Genomic DNA, 26,736 nt, shown 5'->3' on the forward strand with positions numbered 1-26,736 from the left:
CCATGGCTTCAGGGTTTTCCTTCTCCAGTCTTTCCAGCTCAGTGTCACATGATGATATTTCTTTTTTTTATTTTTTTTACTTTTTTTGTTTTAACTGGAGGTTAATTACTTTACAATATTGTGGTGGTTTTGTCATGCATTCACATGAATCAACCATGGTTGTACATGTGTTCCCCATCCTGACCTGGCCTCCCCTCTCCCTCCCCATCCCATCTCTCAGGGTCATGCCAGTGCACCAGCCCCGAGCACCCTGCCTCATGCAACATGATATTTCTAAATGTGTTGGTCATATCATTTTCATACTCAAATAAGATTGTCTCCAAACTCTTTCATTTGACTACCAAGGTGCTCCACCATAATTGACCCCACCATCCATCCAGGCAACCAATTAGGCGTCTAAGGGAGGTGCTATATGGCTGATTCATGTGAATGTATGGCAAAAGCCACTACAATACTGTAAAGTAATTAGCCTCCAATTAAAATAAATTAATTAACTTTTAAAAATAAAAAGAATAAAGTGATAAATTGGGTATAGTACCTGTAAACTGGGCAGTAGGAAATGAATGATACAAACCAAATGCCATGAAAGAGCTCAAAAGAGAGTAGAACCATCCTTTGGAGTGGCCCCTGAGACCATACAGGTGCTATGGTTTGGGGATTTGGAGGCAAATAGGAAGATCATGAGCCAGAACTGGATGTGAGTTCACAGAATGGGTCCTCACCTATATTGACTGTGGTTCAGGGCTCTTGCTAGGGAGATATTAGGAACAAGGTTACCCTGTGAGCTTCCTTAGCTAATCCAAAAACTCTGTGAAGTTAAGCATCATGCAAAGATCATGTCAAGTACCACCCTGTGTCTGGCACCACTTTTTATATAGTAGTTAACTGTGGAATGTGTCCATGAATGAAGAATTCAAAAGACAGAAGATAGATACTTGTCTTGGTGGTTATAAAATGGTGATTCTCAACAGGGGATGGTTTTTGTCTCCCAAAGGACATTTTGCAGTTTCTGGAGTTATCTGTGGTTGTCATGACTCTGGCAGTGGGGTGATATCTATGAGTAGAGGCGGGGGCTGCTGCCAACATCCTATGATGCACAGGACAGCCGCCACCACAAAGAATGGCCTCAAATGTTCATAGTGCCAAGGAGATTGAAAAACCCTGGTTATAAGGCATTACTACCTTTGTCTCTTTCATCTGGCAGTAAAAAAAAAAAAATGGGGGAGGAGGGGGACCACAATTCTAATAGGTAGAGTCAAGCAATGACTTTGCCAACATGTTTACTCTAAGGAATTTGATCAGTAACATCCTATTCCACTGGCTTTGGCAAATGGGTCCATTACACTAATGAAAAACCTGGTGTTGTCCTTCCACTGGTGAAGGTCTAAAACGACATTCTAAGTTCCAAAAAGAGAACTTGGCAGAAACCAAATGTAATCATGACAAAGCACAGTGCCCTGGGGGAAACTTGCCCTGAGCAGAAACTTAGGTCTTCAGGTTCTAATGGTGACTAATTGAATCCATGAGAGGCTGTGTGTGTATGAGTCTTGAGTCCCCTAGTGCTTAAAATGCTGTATCTTCTAGAGTTGCCTTGAAAACGAAACTAGACTTTTTTGAAGCTGGAAGTAATGCAATGGGCTAACTTTATGAAATTGAAAAGTGAACAAAAATGCTAATACATACTTTTAAGCTACCATGAAAGGCAATATATGGACTGTTAACTGCACCATGTTTCAATGAAAGGGTGTACTCTCCATGAGGAAGACTTACCTTTGTCCTCATGAAGGGGACTTTCCCCATGATAACGACAGTGTTCTTAAATATTCTGGCAATCAATGGAATACATTTCAGTGGAATATACCTCCTTTCAGGACTCTTTTGCATTTTCCAAGTTTTCTTTATGTCAACTTTGCTCCCAGAAAAGAAACCCTTATACCTTGGCTCAGATCACCCAACCAAGGCCAAACAAAAAAAATAAGAAACAAACCCAAACCCACAGAACACTTTAAAAGGTTTGTTTTGGATACCAAAATCAAGAGTTACAGAGTGGATAGGAGTCTTCAAAACCTACACATTTTTCAGACACAGATTTAGAAGTCTACCTTTGTTCCTGCTACATAAAAGAAAAGCAAACCTTTGTTTAATGGTTAACAATTTTTGGCAGCTACTACCTTTTAAACTCCTCCAGGGCCAAGATGACTATCTACAGAGGTGAATTACAGATCACTTAGACAGGAGATTATGCCATGTTGACCCGCTCTGAAGTTTGATTTTAAGCAGCGATTATATTCTTATTGTGCAGGCTACATTTACTTGAGCCTTGTTATCTGAACCAAATGGTAATAGAGCTAGCAAATACATTTGTGCAAACGTTGAAAAGAGCTCAGGAGATGTAGGGAGCCATATAACACAGCATGACAGTTTGCAGTGAAGAGAAGTCTTATTCCCACCAGGAATTTAAACTGAGATATTAATTTAAAAATCAGAACATAACACACCAAGTTGCTTATCTTCAAATCTCCATATTAATATCTGGATTTTTTTTATGACTCGACTGTGAACTAAAGTGGAACTAATTCAAAATAAAGTCTTGTCTGTTTACTAACTGAAGTGAAAGTTGAAACTGACATGACTTAAAATGTTCTTATTTGGGTTTTATTTCAAAACAAAACCAAAATTTCATTTGCCTGAAGCCCCTGATGCAAAATATACACATCTCTTGATAGGATTTTTAATTAATTTTCCAGTTATTTGAGGACCTACTATGACTAAGCTTGTATGGAACAATGCCAGGTGAGAGAAGCAAGTCTTCCTATCTCGTGGCCAAATAAAGAACCCTTTCCTGTGTCCCCATCACTGTATTTGTCCTTTGTGTCCTACTCTGGACTGGTAATGCCAACCCATGTATTCACTGCCAACAGAATCAACTGGCTGCACTGTTTAATAGTAACAGTCATCTTTTAAACATTTTGATCTGTGAGATAAATGATCCACCAATTCTGTTTTCTTAATATCTGTCTCATAACCCCCAATTCCTGCTGTGTAATAAAAATATAATTTGGAATACCAAACTATAACTTGGGTAAAATCTGAACTAACTTCAAACTATTTCTGAAAATTGAGGGGAACCTCAATCATTTGGAGAAATAGGACCTCAGATTTTTTTTTAGCTTCCTCTGAATGTTTTAAGGAAATTAAATTTAAACAAAATAAACTTTAAGAAGAATTCTGAGGCATTGGGAATATTTGAACATAGACTAAATATTAGAAAATGTTCAGGAATTTTTAAATTTTGTTTGGATTACACTTTGTTTTATTTGTAAAGGCATTCAAGGAATTCATATTGAAATGTTTAATAGTTACATGAAACAAAGTATGCAATTTTTTATAGAACCACAGGAAAAAACAAAAATAATTGGCTGTAGAGCTTGATGAAACAAATTGGCAAAATGTTGATAATCATTGACACTTGGGTAATCAGTTTATGCAGATTTATTATACTATTCTCTCTATATCTGTGCAAGTATTTTTTTTTAAAGCTAGAGAAAAAAAAAACAGTAACAAGAAAACAAGTTTCTTGCCAAATAAAAAACCCACCTAGGATGATTTAGAGCATCAAAGCTATCAATGAGACACTACTAAACACTTATTAGAATGGTTAAAAACAAATTAAACAAAAAATCCGATAATATCAAATGTTGTCAAGGATATGGAGCAACTAGAATTTATACTTTGCTGGTAAAAATGCAAAATGGTTGGATTTCCTTGAAAAGATTTTAGCCATTCCTTTTAAAGTTAAATATAGAATTACATGATACAGTAATCCACTCCTAGATTCTTACCCAAGAGAAATTAAGATTTATATTCACACAAAAACCTATGTTATTGTGGTTTTATTCATAATTACCCCAAAGCTGCACTCAATATGCCAGCAAATTTGGAAAACTCAGCAGTGGCCACAGGACTGGAAAAGGTCAGTTTTCCTTCCAATCCCACAGAAAGGCAATGCCAAAGAATGCTCAAACTACCACACAATTGCACTCATCTCACACGCTAGTAAAGTAATGCTCAAAATTCTCCAAGCCGGGCTTCAGCAATATGTGAACCGTGAACTTCCTGATGTTCCAGCTGGTTTAAGAAAAGGCAGAGGAACCAGAGATCAAATTGCCAACATCCACTGGATCATGGAAAAAGCAAGAGAGTTCCAGAAAAAGATCTATTTCTGCTTTATTGACTATGCCAAAGCCTTTGACTATGTGGATCACAATAAACTGTGGAAAATTCTGAAAGAGATGGAAATACCAGACCACCTGATCTGCCTCTTGAGAAACCTGTAGGCAGGTCAGGAAGCAACAGTTAGAACTGGACATGGAACAACAGACTGGTTCCAAATAGGAAAGGAGTTTGTCAAGGCTGTATATAGTCACCCTGCTTATTTAACTTTTATGCAGAGTACATCATGAGAAACGCTGGACTGGAAGAAACACAAGCTGGAATCAAGATTGCTGAGAGAAATATCAATAACCTCAGATATGCAGATGACACCACCTTTATGGCAGAAAGTGAAGACGAACTCAAAAGCCTCTTCATGAAAGTGAAAGAGGAGAGTGAGAAAGTTGGCTTAAAGCTCAACATTCAGAAAACTAAGATCATGGCATCCGGTCCCATCACTTCATGGGAAATAGATGGGCAAACAGTGGACACAGTGTCAGACTTTATATTTTTGGGCTCCAAAATCACTGCAGATGGTGACTGCAGCCATGAAATTAAAAGACGCTTACTCCTTGGAAGGAAAGTTATGACCAACCTAGATAGCATATTCAAAAGCAGAGACATTACTTTGCCAACAAAGGTTCATCTAGTCAAGGCTATGGTTTTTCCTGTGGTCATGTATAGATGTGAGAGTTGGACTGTGAAGAAGGCTGAACGCCGAAGAATTGATGCTTTTGAACTGTGGTGTTGGAGAAGACTCTTGAGAGTCCCTTGGACTGCAAGGAGATCCAACCAGTCCATTCAGAAGGAGATCAGCCCTGGGATTTCTTTGGAAGGAATGATGCTAAAGCTGAAACTCCAGTACTTTGGCCACCTCATGTGAAGAGTTGACTCATTGGAAAAGACTCTGATGCTGGGAGGGATTGGGGGCAGGAGGAGAAGGGGACGACAGAGGATGAGATGGCTGGTTGGCATCACTGACTCGATGGATGTGAGTCTCAGTGAACTCCGGGAGTTGGTGATGGACAGGGAGGCCTGGCGTGCTGCAATTCATGGGGTTGCAAAGTGTTGGACATAACTGAGCAACTGAACTGAACTGAGAAACAATCCAAATATCTTGCACCTGGTAAATAAATAAATAGTGGTATCTTCATACAATGAAATACTATTCAGCAAGAAAAGGAACAGACTACTGATAAATTTGCTGTCATTGGCACAGTCCTGGGTACCTTTCTGACTTGCTTTTCTTTGTTTCTAAGCTGACCATATGAAAGGAACATGGTCGCACTAAAACTTGTATCAGTGCATGAATGTTCACCACAGAATTACTCATAATCACCTGAACATGAGAACAACCCAAATGCCCATCCAATCAACTGATGAATAGATAGACAAAATGTGGTCTATCCATACCATGGAATATTCAGTTCAGTTCAGTCTCTCAGTTGTGTCCGACTCTTTGCAACCCCATGGACTGCAGCATGCCAGGCCTCCCTGGCCATCACCAACTCGCGGAGCTTACTCAAACTCATGTCCATTGAGTCGGTGATGCCATCCAGCCATCTCATCCTCTGCTGTCCCCTTCCCCTCCTGCCTTCAATCTTTCCCAGCATCAGGGTCTTTTCCAGTGAGTCAGTTCTTCACATCAGGTGGCCAAAGTACTGGAGTTTCAGCTTCAGCATCTGTCCTTCCAATGAATAGTCATGACTGATTTCCTTTCAGATGGACTGGTTGGATCTCCTTGCAGTCCAAGGGACTCTCAAGAGTCTTCTCCAACACCACAGTTCAAAAGCATCAATTCTTCAGCGCTCACCATGCAATATTATTCATCTTTAAAGAGAAATGAAGTGATTCATTCTACAATGTCGATGAATCTCAAAAACATAATGGTAAGTGAAAGGAGTTAATCACAAAAGACCACATGTTATATGATCCTGTTATATGATCCCATTTACTTGAAATCTCCAGAACCGGCAAACCCATAGATACAGAAAGTAAGTGCATGATTGCCAGTGCTGGGAGAAGGAGGGAGGAGTGAATGACTGCTTAAAGAGTATAGAGTTTCTAACTGCAGTGATGAAAATGTCCCACAATTAGATAGTGGTGATGCATTGTTGTTGTTTTTAATATTTATTATTTATTTGGCTGCACTGGGTCTTAGTTGCAGCATGCAGGATCTTTATTTTTAATTGCTGCATGCAGAACTTTTAGTTACAGCATGCAAACTCTTTGTTCTGGCATGTGGAATCTATTTCCCTGACCAGGGATTGAACCTGAGCCCCCTGCATTGGGAGCACAGAGTCTTAGCCACTGGCCCACCAGGGAGGATCTTCGATAGTGGTGATGACTGCACAACTCTGAATATACTAAAAACTACTGAATTGTTCACATTGAGATGATGAATTTTATAGTATGTGATTTATATCTCAATTTAAATTAAAAGACTAGAGCTTCACCAATGTAAAAGAAGAAACTCTTTTGATGCATATATTCTATAGATCAACTACCAATCAAGTTTTGGTCTTAAAGGTGACTTGTATTTGCAGCTGATCTCAGCCTTATGTGTTGATTTTATTGTTCTACCTGTTAGAGTTCTGAGTGTAATTTGCTCTCACTTCAATGTACTGCCTTTAAGAATAGCAGTCACACACCACTTTTCATAAAACAAAATTATTGGTTCTCTTTTATGAATACAAATCAGTCTTAACGAACTTAGTATCCTGATGGATGGCATGTAGCAAGGATTTTATGTTCATTAGTATTTCCTGAGGGCTTCCCTTGTGGCTCAGCTGGTAAAGAATCTGCCTGCAATGCAGGAGACCTGGGTTCGATCCCTGGTTTGGGAAGATCCCCTGGAGAAGGGAAAGGATACCCACTCCAGTATTCTGCCCTGGAGAATTCCATGGACTCCTGAATGAATGATTCTGTTGGATGAGAACAAGCTCTGTTTAGTTTGAAGAGGTTACCAACTTCCTTTTCTCAGTTACTCAATTCTTTCATTAAAAGAATTTTACCTGAATGTTGCTCCAATTTGGACTAAGGAGCTTCCATTAGAACTGAAAACTTTTTCTTAAAACTCTGCCAGTTGTATGCAGCTCTCTGAGAATTCCTTCCAGCTACATATTCCGTCACTCTTTTGTTCATTAAAAGAAATGAATTCCAGCAACTCAGCTTTGTAAACAACTTTGCAGTAAAAAAAAAAACAAAAAAAAAACAAGTGTTCACATTCGATGAATGAAAACCATTTTAGACAGGAAATGGGCTTCAGGTTCTAAATTCAGTGCCTGTGTTCCAACCAGGAACGTGATTAGGGAAATATTGGAGTGGGGATTGGGAAGGGTTTTCTCTCTAAATAATAACTGATGACTTTTTGGTTCCTTAACAATTCAAAACACTTCCTTTTCTGTGGTTAAGGAGGGATTCCTATATCAGATATTCAAATAAAAATGAGAAGAATCCAACATTATCCTTTATTTGCTGGGATGAGGAAAGATTTTGCAATTGCTTTTGTCCACTGAATACCATTTTAGGCAGCTGATGTGGAATTATTAAATTTGGAATAAGAAATTTAGGATCTGATCCTAAATATTTTTGCTTTCCTGCTATGTGATCTTGGAACTTTATAAAATGAGGATAATGTTGCCTAACTAGAAAAGTCATTCTGAAGTGTAATTGGCAATAAGTAAATACATTGTACAGGGTCTGATAACCTCAGAGGTAATCAATTAAACTGAAATATTTATTGAAATGCTCTATTACGCACAAACCACATAGTAGTGCCTGAAAGACAAATGCTTAATATCCCGACCCTCACAGAGTTTACAGTCTAATGAGAAAACACTGCCAACTTCTTAGGCAATGGAAACATGACTTTTCTTTTCTTGGTCTTCACTCATTTGTATGAATGTGCGCTGAAGTTTTGTAAAAAAGTGAAGTTGCTCAGTCGTGTCCGACTCTTTGCGACCCCATGGACTGTAGCCTATCAGGCTCCTCTGTCCATGGGATTTTCCAGGCAAGAGTGCTGGAGTGGATTGCCATTTCCTTCTCCAGGGGATCTTCCAGACCCAGGAATCGAACCTGGGTCTCCCGCATTGCAGGCAGACGCTTTACCATCTGAGCCACCAGGGAAGCAAAGAGTTATGACTAACAAAACCAATAAGTGCTACTCTGAATATTCCATGGAAAGGTAAGCAAGGAACTGGAATAAATCACAGAGATTCTGTGCACTGAGTATTTCACCTAGTAGGAATGATGCCCCAGAACATGATGCCCCAAAGGGGGAACCAACCACCCCCCCTTTAGGAAAGTATACAGCAGTCCTGCCTTATCTTAGAAGTTTCCTTTGTAACTTTTGGACATGTTAATTTCATCAGCCCCCTCCTGCTTTATATAAATGTTGGATTGTAACTTACTGAGTTTCCTAAACTTAACCACAAGTTCTGAAACCATTGAAGAAGTCTGTCAGCATCTTTCATTTTTTTTTTTCCTTTACAAAGAGAAATCTGGAAATTTACTTTCCTCTCGTAGCCAGGGAATTAGAGTGGAAATTTTGATCTAGATCAAAGTATATTACTGGTATGACTCAATTTTTATTAACCCAAACCTTGAAGCTTAAGGTTGACATTAGGTTGTTTCTGAGTTCCTTCGTCCTGATTCTCCTGCATGTCTAGGTAACCTACTCAATTCCTGTGCATTTCATGATTTTATGGAATTTCTCAATGTGTATTATAAATGATAGTGTTCAGCTCTACAGCCAAGGAAATGATTGTGGCTGTGATATTTCCTCTAAAATCTTGGAACATTCCAATGATTCTACACCTACATGAAAATATACATATTATTTTCCAAATCAAAGAATATACTGTTCAAACAATCTACTCAAATATTGAGCTGACCTTTTAAAGCAAATGATTCACATGAAGGCTTCTGATATATATACCATGAAAAGCCCCTGGGTATCTGGAAGTCAACAAAAAGAAACTGTAAAAGGGTCATTACTTGTGCTGGAAACCTTTCTCATCTCATGACTTACAGATTTGTAGAAATATTGCAATTTGAAATGCTCTATTGGTTCACATTATTGCTTACTTGAGGCAACTAAATATTTCTGTATCCCAAGACCAATATGATATAAACCCACTCCTTTTCTATTGGAAATTCCAAGTTTTTAAATCAAAACCTCAGAATGTAGTCCTAAAATTGCTTAGTGGTGAATATTTTTCAGTGAAGTCATATCTTACAACCACATCTGCTGAACCATAAGGTTTGTCAAGCTGTGGTCACCCTCCAGCTGCCCTGTGGCCTAAGCTAATTTATGCCCAAAGGAATGCATGGATTTAATGATCAGAATATTCACAGCCTTAAGACTCAGATGATTGTGTAATCTATTTACTGTTTTTGGATGTAAAGCTTTTTTTTTTTTTTTTTCACAAAGTAATAGCTAATTGCTGACAAGTTTCGTACAGTCTTCCATGATAGCTCAGTTGGTAAAGAATCCGCCCTCCATGTGGGAGACCTGGGTTTGATCCCTGTGTTGGGAAGATCCCCTGGAGAAGGGAAAGGCTACCTACTCCAGTATTCCGGCCTGGAGAACTCCATGGACTGTATAGTCCATGGGGTCGCGAAGAGTCGGACACGACTCAGCAACTTTCACTTCACTTCACTTCCTAGATGAAAAACAATTTGCTTAATATTTCAACTCCTGTGTTACAACAAAGTAGCTGAAGACATGGATCCAAATATATTTTACACCATTATTCAGTATCAGATCAGATCAGATCAGATCAGTCGCTCAGTCATGTCCGACTCTTTGCGACCCCATAAATCACAGCATGCCAGGCCTCCCTGTCCATCACCAACTCCCGGAGTTCACTCAGACTCACGTCCATCAAGTCAGTGATGCCATCCAGCCATCTCATCCTCTGTCATCCCCTTCTCCTCCTGCCCCCAATCCCTCCCAGCGTCAGAGTCTTTTCCAATGAGTCAACTCTTCGCATGAGGTGGCCAAAGTACTGGAGTTTCAGCTTTAGCATCATTCCTTCCAAAGAAATCCCAGGGCTGATCTCCTTCAGAATGGACTGGTTGGATCTCCTTGCAGTCCAAGGGACTCTCAAGAGTCTTCTCCAACACCACAGTTCAGAAGCATCAATTCTTCAGTGCTCAGCCTTCTTCACAGTCCAACTCTCACATCCATACATGACCACAGGAAAAACCATAGCCTTGACTGGATGAACCTTTGTTGGCAAAGTAATGTCTCTGCTTTTGAATATGCTATCTAGGTTGGTCATAACTTTCCTTCCAAGGAGTAAGCGCCTTTTAATTTCACGGCTGCAGTCACCATCTGCAGTGATTTTGGAGCCCAGAAAAATAAAGTCTGACACTGTTTTCCCATCTATTTCCCATGAAGTGGTGGGACCGGATGCCATGATCTTCGTTTTCTGAATGTTGAGCTTTAAGCCAACTTTCTCACTCTCCTCTTTCACTTTCATCAAGAGGCTTTTGAGTTCCTCTTCACTTTCTGCCATAAGAGTGGTGTCATCTGCATATCTGAGGTTATTGATATTTCTCCCGGCAATCTTGATTCCAGCTTGTGCTTCTTCCAGTCCAGCGTTTCTCATGATGTACTCTGCATAGAAGTTAAATAAGCAGGGTGACTATATACAGCCTTGACGTACTCCTTTCCCCATTTGGAACCAGTCTGTTGTTCCATGTCCAGTTCTAACTGTTGCTTCCTGACCTGCATGCAAATTTCTCAAGAGGCAGATCAGGTGGTCTGGTATTTCCATCTCTTTCAGAATTTTCCACAGTTTATTGTGATCCCCATAGTCAAAGGCTTTGGCATAGTCAATAAAGCAGAAATAGATGTTTTTCTGGAACTCTCTTGCTTTTTCCATGATCCAGCAGATGTTGGCAATTTGATCTCTGGTTCCTCTGCCTTTTCTAAAACCAGCTTGAACATCAGGAAGTTCATGGTTCACATATTGCTGAAGCCTGGCTTGGAGAATTTTGAGCATTATTTTACTAGCATGTGAGATGAGTGCAATTGTGTGGTAGTTTGAGCATTCTTTGGCATTGCCTTTCTGTGGGATTGGAATGAAAACTGACCTTTTCCAGTCCTGTGGCCACTGCTGAGTTTTCCAAATTTGCTGGCATATTGAGTGCAGCACTTTCACAGCATCATCTTTCAGGATTTGGAGTAGCTCAATTGGAATTCCATCACCTCCACTAGCTTTGTTCGTAGTGATGCTTTCTAAGGCCCACTTGACTTTACATTCCAGGATGTCTGGCTCTAGGTCAGTGATCACACCATTGTGATTATCTGGGTCATGAAGATCTTTTTTGTACAGTTCTTCTGTGTATTCTTGCCATATCTTTTTAATATCTTCTGCTTCTGTTAGGTCTATACCATTTCTGTCCTTTATCGAGCTCATCTTTGCATGAAATGTTCCTTTGGTATCTCTTATTTTCTTGAAGAGATCTCTAGTCTTTCCCATTCTGTTGTTTTCCTCTATTTCTTTGCATTGATCGCTGAGGAAGGCTTTCTTATCTCTTCTTGCTATTCTTTGGAACTCTGCATTCAGATGTTTATATCTTTCCTTTTCTCCTTTGCTTTTCACTTCTCTTCTTTTCACAGGTATTTGTAAGGCCTCCCCAGACAGCCATTTTGCTTTTTTGCGTTTCTTTTCTCTGGGAATGGTCTTGATCCCTGTCTCCTGTACAATGTCATGAACCTCATTCCATAGTTCATCAGGCACTCTATCAGATCTAGTCCCTTAAATCTATTTCTCACTTCCACTGTATAATCATAAGGGATTTGATTTAGGTCATACCTGAATGGCCTAGTGGTTTTCCCTACTTTCTTCAATTTAAGTCTGAATTTGGCAATAAGGAGTTCATGGTCTGAGCCACAGTCAGCTCCTGGTCTTGTTTTTGCTGACTGTATAGAGCTGAATTTCACCATCTTTGGCTGCAAAGAATATAATCAATCTGATTTCAGTGTTGACCATCTGGTGATGTCCATGTATAGAGTCTTCTCTTGTGTTGTTGGAAGAGGGTGTTTGTTATGACCAGTGCATTTTCTTGGCAAAACTCTATTAGTCTTTGCCCTGCTTCATTCCGTATTCCAAGGCCAAATTTGCCTGTTACTCCAGGTGTTTCTTGACTTCCTACTTTTGCATTCCAGTCCCCTATAATGAAAAGGACAAATAAAATGTAAAATGGACAAACATCTTGATATTTTGCTAAAATTGGCTCTTTTACTTCAAATCAAATCTTCAAAGTACAATTGTTTTTGTTTGTTTAGTCGCTAAGTCACGTCCAAGACTTTTGCAACCCCATGGACTGTAGTCCTCTAGGCTCCTCTGTCTGTGGGATTTTTCAGGCAAGAATACTGGAGTGGGTTAAGATTTCCTTCTCCAGAGGATCTTCCCAACCCAGGGATCGAATGCACGTCTCCTGCATTGCAGGCAGATTCTTTACCACTGAGCCATCAGGGAAGTGCAAAGTATGATACAGGCTCGAAGTTAAATTTCCAGAGAACTACTAAGACATTATGGAAACTGAAAATATTGAAAGGTATTTTTCTCTGTTTATCTCGCAGATGAGCAGCTTTGCATTTTTCCTGTCTTGCCTTAGGTTTGCATCCAAATAACTTTCAAAGCTGCTAAAATTATAAAGTAATATAAAATTAAGTTATCAAAGAATTCTAAAATGTTTTTGATGCTACTTGAGAATAAATACACAGAAATATCTTCACAGGAATTCCAGTTATAGAGAAGGGATTTCAAAGCTTCAAGAAAAGCCCAGAGGGTACAAGGAAAATAGAATTGATATCTCACTCCTAAAGGAGTTAGTTTAATGTTTTCTCTATATTCTAACTCTCCTAGAGCAAAATGATTTGAAGTTCTTGGGTTCATCCTCCTCTATTTAGCCACCATTATGATGTAAAAGCTTGTATTTCAAAGGTATAATGTTTAAGGAGAACGTTAAACAAAACATCAGGCCAGAGATGAATCAAAGGCTGGAGAGAATGTTAGTGTTTCCTTTATTTCAACTTACTGAAATAATTTAAGGCAAGAACTTGGTTCAAATTACTCATATCATAAAATTTCAAGTTAAGAGGCTGTTTAATAATAATAGTGGTTTATATTGAATTTTGGTTCAAAATATCTTAAGAAACCTCAACATAAAGCACTTCTAAAATTTGACTTCCAAATAAAAGCATATTATGTATCTAATTTGGGTGCGAATGTATTATAAACATAAGTAATTTGGTTACATTTCAAGGTAATGCTCACTCCTTTATCTAGAAACAGAGCAATAACTAGAGTAACCCCAAGACCCCTTATTGTCAAGAATCCCCCAAAGTGCTTTACCTTGTTTGAAGTGACTGTAGTCATTTTGTTGGTTCTCTGCCACTTGAGGAGGTCTTTAAGTGAAGACAAGACCAACTAAGAGGTACTTTGTATAGAGCCTAAAGGACATTTTGGCTCCAGTTATGCTATTGGCTTTATTTGCTTCATAATTCGGAGAAGGCAATGGCACCCCCCTCCAGTACTCCTGCCTGAAAAATCCCATGGACGGAGGAGCCTGGTAGGCTGCAGTCCATGGGGTCGCTAAGAGTCGGACACGACTGAGCGACTTCACTTTCACTTTTCACTTTCCTGCATTGGAGAAGGAAATGGCAACCCACTCCAGTGTTCTTGCCTGGAGAATCCCAGGGACGGGGGAGCCTGGTGGGCTGCCGTCTATGGGGTTGCACAGAGTCGGACATGACTGAAGTGACTTAGCAGTAGCAGCTTCATAATTGGCAAACTAAGATCCACAGGCCAAATTGACCCGCTGCAGGACCAAGCCTACTGTGCCCATTTCTTTCCATGCTGTTCATAGCTGCATTCACACTGCAGCTGCAAAGCTGAGTTGTGGGACAGAGCCTTTTACAGCCTACAAACCCAAAATATTTATTCTCCTGCCCTTCACAGGGAACAATTCTGATGATACTAGGTTTTCTGTTTTCCCATTCTGTCACACTTGCTGGCTTCCTTGCTTTCACCCAGATTCCTCAGTTTCCAGTCCTAAGCCTCATGAGATCTTAGCCTCTGTTCTTTCTAGAATTTCTTCACTGGCCCTGCCACCTTTTCTCTGGACTCTCTTAGTAACAACTTGGTTTTTTACCAAGCATCCAATTGCCATCAGCCTATTTAACCTTTTCTGCATATATTCTCTGAACCCCAGAAATTCTCTTATTCCTGACTAGCATTAACACAGGCTTCCCAAGTGGCTCAGTGGTAAAGAATCTACCTGCCAATGCAAGAGACGCAGGTTCAATCCCTGGGTTGGGAAGATTCCCCTGGAGAAGGAAATTGCAACCCACTCCAGTATTCTTGCCTGGAGAATCCCATGGACAGAGGAGCCTGGCGGGCTACCATCCATGGGGTTACAAAAAAGGTCAGATATGACTTAGTGACTGAAAAACAACAAGCATTAACAGTTTTTTCAGGTGGATACCTCCAGAAACACTCCTCCTCGCATCATCACCACTATGCTGCCATCTCTACCCTAGCTCTGCATTTAGGGTTAAACTCTAGGATATTCCAGGTCTAATATGTGTTTTGCTAGTCTTTAGGGTAGAATCTCCCCAGGGAATGCTCCCCAGGGAATGCAGGTGTAGCATCATGTTTTGAAGACCCAATCTGCTATGCATGCTGTCCTACTGGTCTACCTAAAATTGTGTAGCCTGTGTTTGCCCTTTAGTCTCTTGTCTTAAATGGGTGTGGGGAGGAAGGAAGCTATACTCTTCCTTATGGAAGAATTCTGGCTCAGATGGTAAAGAATCTGCCTGCAAAGCAGCAGACACAGGTTCGATCCCTGGGTTGGGAAGATCCCTTGGAGAATGGAATGGCAACCCACTCCAGTATTCTTGCCTGGAGGATTCCATGGACAGAGGAGCCTGGTGGGCTACAGTCCACGGGGTTACAAAGAGACGGACACACAACTTAACAGTATCTCTCCTAAGATATGTAGTAATCACAAAGGAAAGAATAGTTACAGTGGAGAATTCTGGCAGACACTACCTTAGCCAGGTGATCAAAGTTAACATCCCTAGTAATACCCGTGAACATCAGGCACCCCCAGATATGATACCCTGAGAAGTGCCCATTGCTTCAATAGTATTCTTGCCCCAAATGCATAACCTCACAGAAGACATCACACAGACCCATACTGAGGGGCATTCTAACAAAATAAGCAACCAGTGTTCTTCAAAAGTGTCAAGATCTGGAAAACTTTCACATATCAGAAGAGACTAAGGACAAGTGACAGTTGAATGCAATGTAGAATCTTGGGTGGGATCCTAGAACAAAAGAAGGACATTAGTGGGAAAACTGGTGAAATCTGAATAAGTTCTATACTTTTACTAGTGTGTGCATGCTTAGTTACTTCAGTCATGTTCCACTCTTTGCAACGCCCTGAGCTGTCGGCTGCCATGGGATTCTCCAGGCAAGAATACTGGAGTGGGTTGCCACTTCATTTTCCGAGGGATCTTCCTGACCCAGGGATCAAACCAGCATCTCCTGCATTTGCAGGCTGATTCGTTACCACTGAGCCACCAGGGAAGCCCAGAGGGTGGGGATCCAAACAAATGGAACTATATTGGGCAACCACATCACCAATCAGAAAACTGCATGGTGAAGTTTGAGAAGGTATTTCACGTCACAGACTAAAAATCTAAGGAGCTATTTTACACGACAGAAAATACTGGAAGGTAAAGTAAAGTTAGCACATGAAAATGAGCACAAGAACCTCTTCATTAAACCCTGTTGGGGCTCTTTGGACAAATTTCCCTGCTTCCACCTCTGACTATTTTCCAAAGATACTGTTTGTTTAGTTTTAGATATTACACTTGACATTCCTTCCTTCCTCATTCAGTGGATATTCAAGCTTTCCCCATGTATAGCATGCCTCGCTGGTCAGAACCTTGTGGCCAATAGTAATGGATCCCATGGAAGAAGCCTGGGACTATATGTTGGAGGAGCTGCCTTGTAATTCCATCTCTGGCTTTGTCAATGGATGAACCAGAAGTGTAGAGCCACAGTTCCCCTTAGAGAGCTGGTTCTATTTCTTAGACATTTAAAAATACAATTACCCAGCCCACCTTTGCAACTTCTGATTCAATAGGGTTTCTGTTAGGATTCTGGTGTTTTCAAAAAAAATAAAGGTTCATAATGTGCAGTCAAGGTTGAGTTTCCCAGAGGTGCTTGTTCATACACCTCACCGGGGAAATATTTCAAAAACACATGAGCTGATAGAACCCAAGAATTGCTATTTATCCCAAGTTCCATGGGTGATCATTATCCTAAAGCTCAGGAAATACTGATCAAGAGAGGGAATTGGAATGTAGGCTTAAATAACTGTGAAAAGTATGATACGCATGTAGATTTTGCTATCTTTCATTGTATTCTCTGATGACATGGTTAGCATTATGCAATTCCAGAATCAGTGATAACCTTGACTGAAAATGGTACTAATATTCACTTGGATTTTCTGAGCTTATATAGGCAGAAGGCGCCTTCCCACTCAGCAGATTTTATTACAATCACTTACTTGAATTTAACAAAAGGAAAAGAAATGGCTAGTCTGCCGAAAAATAATTTTTCATCCAGAGGATTAGTTCCCTTAGTTCAGAAGAGAGATGAAAACCTCTGCTCATCTTGGAGCAAAAATGGGTTGAATGAGCTGTAACAATGTATTTAATAAACAGTTAAATCCTGAAAACAATGATTAAATATCACCATCAACCCTGGGCTTAGATCACTGACATTTTATAACTACCACTGCTTTCTATGCAGACGATTGGAGGAGAAAAGTAACTGTGTTCTCAGGAAATTTTGACCCCACTTTTCAGGGTAAAATCCTCAGAGTTAAGGGATTCTCTCTAATATAGCATGTCCCAAACTGCCTATCACAGAGCATTAGTTCTGTCTAGGGATCATAGTTCTATGCAAGAGGTAATGCCATAAAAAAGGAGTTGCGTGGACAAGTAATTTGGGGAAATGTGCAATTTTATGTTCATCTCTTGGAGATCCATAGCACACATTAGCATATTTAAGGCTCTGTTAAATCCTACATATCTGATTAACATTATTTAATCCAACATTTTAAATTAACTTTAATAGAGTCCTTTTTTTTTTTTTTTTAAATAGAGATGCCTATTTACATCTGGAGAATCTGCTCCTTGAAGAAATCTTGAGGAACATTATTCCAAGGTACTAATATTGTGTTGACATCTAGAGATTTGTTTATGGGATTTAATACTGATGACAAGGAACAGACATTTTCTCTGTTGTAAGAAGATGAAATTAAAAAATAGGTACAGTGAAAAATGAATTTGTTTAATAACTGATGGAAATGACCACATAGAAAAAATGAAATGTTCTGTTTTATATGTCTGTTTATATTGTAAGACTTAGGGAATCAAGTAAGTTGTGGATCATCTAAGTTCTAAATCAAATAACAGACATGTACTAAATACTACTGATTACTGTTTGTTAGTTGCTGTGGGCATGATAAAGTGATATGCGGCACAGATTATCTCTGTTTATAGATTTATAATAGATTTAGTATATTACTAGTGAATGTTTATTGAGTCTCTAATATGTTCTGGGGTTCAGTTTAGTGATTAACATATATTATCTCAGTCTCCACAATCGCCATATAAGGTAAGTACTGATATTATGCTCATGTTTCTTGAGGTCTGGATCTTTTCTCAGTCATACTGATACTTAGTACCAAGGCTGGTGTCTAACGCTTGAAGGTTTCACTCAGGAAACTCCAAGTTTGACTGGTACATGACCTCCAAACCACACCAGCCCGTGTGCATCCTTGCTAGCTAGGCATCCGCGAGAAAGGATCGCTTGAGCTTGGAGGCTCATCTTAAAATTTCCCACTTGTTGTGGCCTTACTTTAAAATCTTAGCTTTGTTTGATTTAAAATACATGTTTAAAAATTTACATTTATATTTTATTTTAAGACACAAATGATACATATGTACGTAGATAGTGTGTATGGTTTGAGTGAATCAACATACAGTACGTACAATCAATATACATCCCATATGTCCCATAATATTCGCCTTAATGTTCCTATCTCTTCAAGAAAGTTCCTATCCCTTGCTTTTGTAGGAACCAGTGTTTTGAGAAAAAGCATGACCAAGTTCATTTTTGCCATCTTCTTTCAGTGACAGGCCACATGTGAAATTTCAGCCTTGTTTGGGCTCTGTGCACAGGCAGATTTCATAGTCTGTCATTATTTCCCAGTGACATGAAATCAAAGGTCTTTCCTTGTGTGTGTTGGCAGCTTTTGGTTCCCTGGTCATAATGAGGTGCCATAAGCATGAATAACCCTGCTGGGTTACCAGGAGTTTTTAGTCTAGCCTGCCAGATAGTATTTCAGGTAAACCCTATCTGTTCATTTTCTCATGGTTGAATTTGGTTTTCTCCCATCCCTTTGGGCTTCTATCTTTGGATATTTATTTATGCTTCTGTTGTTTTAGAACTTGGCTTTCTTGTTCCATGGGATCCTTTAAAAATATTAAGTCGACCATGTCGATGACAAAACACTCTCAATGAATTCTCTTCTCTCATTCGCCTTGTTCCCTGCAGTTTCTCGGTGGGGACCTAGGGCAAGGCTTGCTACTGACTGGGTGCCAAGCTGTTCACTGCATCACGTCTGTTGAATGTGCACATGGCAACAGCTCATGCACAGGGCCAGAGGTGTCCTTGGATGAGCGTCTTCCCTTCCAAATCCCTTCTAGGATGACTTTCCCATTTCCTGTCCTGCTGATCGCACCCTTGGAAGGGATTTGAAGTCTGGAGTGTCTTTGATGTTTTCTTCTGTCCATGCCAAAGCCTCCCCAGGAGATGACCGGCTCTCTGAAGCCTGTGCAAATGGGGTTTTAAGTCAGAGTGGCTGCCAAGCTGTTGTGTTTCTTTGCTGTCTCTTTGATGTCTATCTAGCATGGTGCCTTGTATGCCTCACCCAGTGCCTGGCATGTAACAAGTCCTCATTACCATTGGCTTGGTGTGGAAACTTGCATGGAAAATATTTCTGGAACTCCCCCTTACCCATCACAAGAATATTTCCTTTTTCCCATTCCACCTCTTTCTGTCTCCTCTCTACCACACAGACACTTTTGCTAGATATGAAGAAATTTCCTTACACTGAAGTAAAAAAAAGACAAACCAAGAAGAGATAAGAACATGTTTCTTTAAATAACAGACTGCAGCATTGGATTAAATTTGTGTCATATGACTCGTACACTGAGAACCAAGGCTTTCAAGGGTTCAGAGCTTCTGACAAGGCTTTGGGCACATCCAGTTAGCCCAGTTTAAAAATATTCCTTTCTTGGTCTTTCTTAGGTGTGAAAAGCATATTTATGGAGGGGCTGACCCAAAACTGACATATTAAACAAATGAGACAATCCGTTTCACTATTGACACATACATGAAAGCCTACTGACAACTTTCACCACATTCATTTTATTTTGTGCTTACTGGTTGGTTTCCAAATGAAATTTTTCATTCTGAAGAAACTACTGAAATAAAGCACAAGGGGTGCATTTAAAGGATGCCATGTTACATTTCAAATTTGGATAAGACTTTGATATCATTAAAAATATATGCAAGTATATTTCTGTTCCCAGACTTTCAGTTATCAGAGTGTGCCAGTGTGACTCCCTGGAAGGGAGTACAAAGGAGGATGTTGAGACATGGAGAGGCTAAGGGACTTGAGTCCAAGATACTCATTGAGTCATGTTTTCTTTCAGGATTTCCTTGAAGCATTCTCTTCTCTTTCCTCCTGACTGATGATTCCAGCTCTGCTCCTTCTGGAAATGTCTGACATTCGTCTTCCTTTTATATATGCATTTTAATTAGAGGGTAATTATTGTTTTACAATATTGTGATGGTTTTTGTCATACATCAACATGAATCAGCCACAGGTATACATGTGTCTTCCTTTCCAACTTGAATTGTTCTACCTGGTTCACATCATTCTTTTGTATTTGGTGCTTTCCCTCCAACAGTTCCAGCAGATGCTGCTCGTCTCTCCTTTCCACTTCTTTGAGTTTGATGTTGCCCCTATTGTCTATTACTTTTGTTGGCTCTTTATTAACTCTGGAATGGAGAGGAAGAGAGAAACAGGTAATCCAGATACCTAAACATGATATTGCCTGTGACTTCATAGCACTCCTTTTGCAATGAAACTTGAATGTGAGCTTTTGGGCCTTCCAAACATGCAAACTTTACACACCAGAGTATTTAATCACTGAACTGAGGCATTGGGCACTTGGTCCAGGTTATGTCTCCTGAAATCTTCCCCCAAACCTAATTTTCTGAAGATGAGCTGCTTTGCATTCTCTGTTGCTTCTTGTAGCCCAAACTGTTCCAGTTGAAGATACGTGTTTTCACAGTTCAATTTGCCTTCCCAATTCAAGAGAGATTATCATTAGAAGTGTCAGCTTAGCATATCTGCCACTCTGTGCTTTCTCCTTCCAGGGAGGTCAGAGCTCAGAAAGTCCTGCCAAAATATTGTTCAGCACACAGAATGTGGTCTCTGGCAATAGCCTATTTTCATGATTTTGCCTAACTGTGTTTTCAGAAGGAAATAATACACCAATACATAAATATGAAGATTTAAAATATATAATACTTAAATTTATAAATTTGTATGTATTTTTTAAAAAGAACATCCACGTCCCATTAGAGTGAAAGAAGAATTTGTGATAAAAATCATGGAAAACAAAGAGTTAAGGAAACCGTTGGAGTAAATGTCCAAACAACAAAAAGCATTACCCTAAATACACAATTTTTCAAATTCTTTGTAAGTATTTATAGAAGTTGTATAATGTGACATGCATTGTCTTGGATATTTTGGTATCTAAGAAATAAATATGAGAGATTATCTTTGCTCACCAAAGCTTTACTGTTTCAAAATCTGAAACTTTGCATTGGATACCCACATAGCGTTCCCTGAAAAGTTGAATGACAGCATATGCATGCCAACTAAGTTGGTCATAAGACATGGAGTTTTTTTAAAAGGCTTCATTTTTTACTGAATGCTTAAATTTAGAAATATTTCATGAGAAATTGCTCAGAGCTTTCTTAGCAATATCTCCCAGTAAGCAAGACTTCTACTAATTTATAATGGCAAATAGAGAGCAAGAGAAGGGAAAAAGATTAGGTAAACAGTAAGGCTATGATTCATTTTAGAAATATACTTCCATTCAACCATGGCTGAAGCTGATTACAAATACGAGATTAAGTTATAGTAGCCAGTCTTGAACCCCAAAAGGGATCATTCAGAAGATGGTCAGAATATAAACTGGAAGCCCCACCCAGCCTGCTTTACAGGTATTTGAGACCGCAGGATTAAATTGCTCCCACATCCTGAAGGCTTCTTCCTAGTATGGAATGTAACTAAACAATCAAGTTTCTTAGGCACAAACGTGCTAAGCTTAAACATTGTTTTCTATACATTGCTTTTAGATTGTATTTCATTGTATGTTATAGCCCCAATGGACAGCCCCGTCTACACCCACCTACATTTGCTAATTCTTCTGCCATGTTCCTTCTCCCAGGCCTCCTAAAACTCAGCTGTGTACCCAGAGTTGGAGGTCTCTTTCCATCTAGCTGTTGTGTAAACAGTCCATGGGTAGTAAGAAAAAGAACAACTTTTCCTTTGACTGGGCATGTTGAATGGCCAAGTTACATAGCCCATGACACTAACTCAAGAAATATTGGAAGATGATGACACAGAAGACTCGATCTGAAGACAGTGATTCTGCTCTTGCACACAGTTGTCCTTGTTTTTCCTTGACGTGTAAGAATGGGGTAGAAGATGACAAGCATTGGAATTCAGGCAGTTTGCCTAATAGCCTTGTGTATATAGAATGTGAATTGTACATAATGTGTGAGCTGGAGTGAGTGGATTTCAAGTGTGAGATTTAACAGAATGTAATGTATTTGGATGGCTTCCCCAGTTCTCTCTGCGGGAAGCCTGACCCTGCTGTCCTGTGTGGGTGTAAAGATACCCCATTAGCCATGGTTTCAAAAGGTAGGCTTTTCTGCTGCTTGGGTAAGTCTGAAACTGAACATAGAAAGCCAGGAAGAAATTTGAGATTGCAAGTAAACCCTCAACTCGAGAAGCCCTTTGTTACAGACAGAAAGGGACATGTGCTCATTATTTTCATGTAGCTAAGAAATAGAAGTTCAGCTTAGGTTTATGTGTACTTTAACCTAAATTCCTATGACAACTCTGAACAAGTTAATTAAATTTGCCCAGGTGCTTCCATGTAGGTGTATTTTTTTGTAGTTTTGTTTATCAGACTCCAGAAAAACAGCAACACTAGAAAGGGTATGTGCATTTGAGCTGATGGGTCATTAACATTTTTTGAATACTTACTATGTGCCAGACCAGTGCTTCTCAAAAAAAATTCTAGATAAAATTTTAACAAGTCAAATCCAACAATACATAAAAAGATTAATACATCATGACCCTGTCATGTTAATCCCAGGAATGTAGGTTGGCATAAAATGTGAAAATCAGCCAGTATAATTCACTATATTTATAAACTAAAAATAAAGAAAAAAAACTATGTGATAATATACATAGAAATAACATTTGTCAAAATCCAACATCCACTCCTGACAAAACCTCTCAGCAAATAGGAACAGAAGGGAACTTCCACAATCTGATAAAGGACATCTATGAGAAAGCCATAGCTAATGTCATTCTTATGGTGAAAGAATGAAATCTGCCTCTCTAAAATAAAAAATAAGATCAGGATGTTCATTTTCCTCACCTCTATATAACATTGTACTGGAAAGTCTAGCCAGAGAAATTAGTTAAGGAAAAGAACTAAGGAGTAGACAGGAAAAAGTTAAACTGTCTTATTTACAGATGATAGTTTATATAGAAAATATGATAGATCTATAAAAAAGCTGCTGGAGCTAGTGAGTTGGGAAAAGTTACAAGATATAAGATCAATATACAAAAATAATTGTACTCCTCAACATTCAGAAAATGAAGATCACAGCATCTGGTCCCATCACTTCATGGGAAATAGATGGGGAAACAGTGGAAACTGTGTCAGACTTTATTTTTCTGGGCTCCAAAATCACTGCAGATGGTGATTGCAGCCATGAAATTAAAAGACGCTTACTCCTTGGAAGGAAAGTTATGACCAACCTAGATGGCATATTCAAAAGCAGAGACATTACTTTGCCAACAAAGGTCCGTCTAGTGAAGGCTATGGTTTTTCCTGTGGTCATGTATGGATGTGAGAGTTGGACTGTGAAGAAGGCTGAGCACCGAAGAATTGATGCTTTTGAACTGTGGTGTTGGAGAAGACTCTTGAGAGTCCCTTGGACTGCAAGGAGATCCAACCAGTCCATTCTGAAGGAGATCAGCCCTGGGATTTCTTTGGAAGGAATGCTGCTAAAGCTGAAACTCCAGTACTTTGGCCACCTCATGTGAAGAGTTGACTCATTGGAAAAGACCCTGATGCTGGGAGGGATTGGGGACAGGAGGAGAAGGGGACGACAGAGGATGAGATGGCTGGATGGCATCACTGACTTGATGGACGTGAGTCTGAGTGAACTCCGGGAGTTGGTGATGGACAGGGAGGCCTGGCGTGCTGCGATTCATGGGGTTGCAAAGAGTCGGACACGACTGAGTGACTGAACTGAACTGATACTGGCATGGAAGGGCTTCCCTGGTGGCTCAGAGGTTAAAGTGTCTGCCTGCAATGCAGGAGACCTGGGTTCGATCCTTGGGTCAGGAAGATCCCCTGGAGAAGGAAATGGCAACCCACTCCAGTATTCTTGCCTGGAGAATCCCATGGACGGAGGAGCCTGGTGGCTACAGTCCATGGGGTCGCAAAGAGTCGGATACGACTGAGCGACTTCACTCATACTGACATGGAACAGTAGGAAATTAAAGTAAAAATATCATTTACAGTACCATAATAGTGAAATGCTTTAGGGATAAATTGGACAAAATATGTAAAAGACATGTACAGGTAAAACATTTTTGAGAGAAAATAATTACCTACATAGTCAGATATGGTTTGTTCAAAGGCCAAAAGACTCAATATTGTTAAAATTTCACATCTACCACAATTAATCAATAGATTTAATGCAATCCTAGTCAAAATCCCAGTAGGAATTTTTTTAGCAGATATTGACAAACTGATTCTAAAATTCATATGGAAATGCAAAGAAGCTAGGACACAACTAGCTTTAAAAAGTAGGAAAAAGGGATAACCTTACCCAGTTTCAAGAATTATTATTAAGCTCCTGTAATCAAGACAGTGTGGTATTGATATAAATATAGATAAGTATAGCATTGGAATAGATTGGAGAAACTATTAATAGATGCACGTATATATGCACAGCTGAATTCTAACAAATGCAAAAAGAATCCAATGGAAAAAAAGTGTGTGTGTGTGTGTGAGAGAGAGAGAGCACTTAGCCGTGTCCAACTGTTTGTGACTCCATGGACTCTAGCCCACCAGGCTCTTCTGTCCGTGGAATTTCCCAGGCATGAATAATGGACAGGGTTGCCATTTCCTACTCCAGGGGATCTTCCCCACCCATATCTCTGGTGTCTCCTGCATTGATTGGCACATGGATTCTATAACACTAACACCACCTGGGAGGCATCATGCATTATATGCATAGTAGGGTTTGGGGAAAAAAATGTCTTTTTTTGCCCTGGCCTGACAGTCACTTTTAGGAAGAGAGATAACAAACCAATTGAACTGTGGCAGGTGATATTCCAATAACATAGTTTGTAAAGGGGGAAGTTAACAAGCATTTAGGGGGCATAGCAAATGCTGAGTGCCACGTGGCGATCAAAGAAACAAGGCAAGACTAGGAATGTGAAAGATGTGGCAAGAGATTGAAGCCTATGGAAGAATTGATGGGAAATAATAAGATGGGGTGTAAAGAAAAGATTTTGAGGATAAGAGTGCTAAAGATGCACTTATACATCATTTAATATGTTATAGGGTAAATGCTGTCCTTTGCCTCCAACCTTCAGGAAAAAAAAAAAAAAACCTACTAAACACAGAACCTTGTGTCATTGCTACTTTGAGTGGCCTCTAGCATCAAGCAGTAAGAAAAACGATGTGTCAGTTCAAGTCATCTGAGAAGCCGCTACACAGATGGAGAAAATACCAATGAAAGATATGGGAGAGAGAGAGCAGGGATGGCTTTCCAGGTGCCTCATTGGTAAAGAATCTGCCTGCCAAGCAGGAGACGAGGGTCTGATCCCTGGGTCAGGAAGGAATGGCAACCCCTTCAGTACTCTTGCCTAGGAGAATCCCAGAGGAGCCTGGGGACTGTCCATGGGGTCGCAAGGAGTCGGACACGACTGAAAGATGAAACAGCGGCAGCAGAGCAGGAATAGGTAGGGAGAGCCTTTGATCCATGATGCATGTCTAATACCTGTGAGGAGAAGGAAGGAAGGAAGGAAGGAACATTGGGACAGGAACCCTGTGGTCTGTAACAAAGCTCTGAGACCATCATGCCCGAGATGCTGGGCAGTCCTTGAGCAAAGCTTTCCCATTAGAGAATCCACATCAGACAGGGGCTTGAATCTAGCCTCATTTCTTTGGCCGGGAGTGGTCCCGAGGCAGTGTAGTCTTGGCAGAAATATCATCGCAGATCTGTAAGTACAGCCACTGTCGGCTATCTGCTCCCCATACACTTGGCCACAAATTGTCCTGAAGGGAGATCTGACTGGTGCAACCCCAACCTCAGAAGGGTCAGTGAGGTGGCCCAAACACACCTAATTCATCAGAAGAAGGAATTAGCATAAAAAACACGTGGGAAAGGTCCGAGCTCCACCTGCCCCTGTGAATCCCTGAAGGATCTCTACTACAATTGGGTTGGGGGTAGCAACAGATTTAATGAGAATCAAAAGGGAAAGCCTGGCTGGGCTGACATTACACCCTGACTCCTCTTAGAGAATAAAAAAAATCCAGCCAGGTCTCCTCCCTTGTCTATGCATTTTGTCTAGCTCTCAACTCCAAAGTAGATGGAAAAGTTTTGAACCCAAATCTTTCCTGCAAAATGGCCAATGGAGAAGGGCAGATAAAGAGAGGTGTCTAGTTGTTTGTAAAGTACTGAACATATACATGGTGACTGTAAATACCTCCCTTTCAGAAGTCTGTGCTTCACATCAGAGGCATTTAGATATGGTCTTCGATCCTGTGCCTAGCTGAATGTGGATGTCAGTGACAGCCTCAGGTATAGCTTTTTAAAAAGTTGCCACCCAAATGTCAGCCACTGGTAGCTTTTTCCCAGAAAATGGGCATTCCATTATCTTGGTCTTGTTGTTCAGTTGCTCAGTCATGTCTGCCTCTTTACAATCCCCCTGGACTGCAGCACACCAGGCTTCCCTGTCCCTCACTGTCTCCCGGAGTTTGCTCAAACTCCTGTCCATTGAGTCGGTGGTGCCATCCAA

The 26,736-nt window shown here is 40.1% G+C and overlaps 2 protein-coding genes across 3 annotated transcripts in view; both read left to right on the forward strand.

The window, feature by feature from the left end:
* ARHGAP6 (Rho GTPase activating protein 6) overlaps positions 1 to 21,183 on the forward strand; it is a 790,573-nt gene extending 769,390 nt beyond the window's left edge. The window contains exons 18-19 of the mRNA XM_045164531.1: positions 17,412 to 17,474; positions 20,033 to 21,183. The gene's annotated coding sequence lies outside the window, so the exon portion shown is untranslated. The remainder of the gene's footprint in view (positions 1 to 17,411; positions 17,475 to 20,032) is intronic.
* Positions 17,437 to 26,736, forward strand: part of MID1 (midline 1) — a 789,406-nt gene continuing 780,106 nt past the window's right edge. Inside the window, exon 1 of one of the 2 annotated variants that reach the window (XM_025276522.3) lies at positions 17,437 to 17,474. The gene's annotated coding sequence lies outside the window, so the exon portion shown is untranslated. The remainder of the gene's footprint in view (positions 17,475 to 26,736) is intronic. The other variant, XM_025276517.3, reaches the window with a different exon arrangement.

This window comes from Bubalus bubalis, chromosome X (assembly GCF_019923935.1).
Source record: "Bubalus bubalis isolate 160015118507 breed Murrah chromosome X, NDDB_SH_1, whole genome shotgun sequence".
NCBI classification, from domain to species: Eukaryota; Metazoa; Chordata; class Mammalia; order Artiodactyla; family Bovidae; genus Bubalus; species Bubalus bubalis.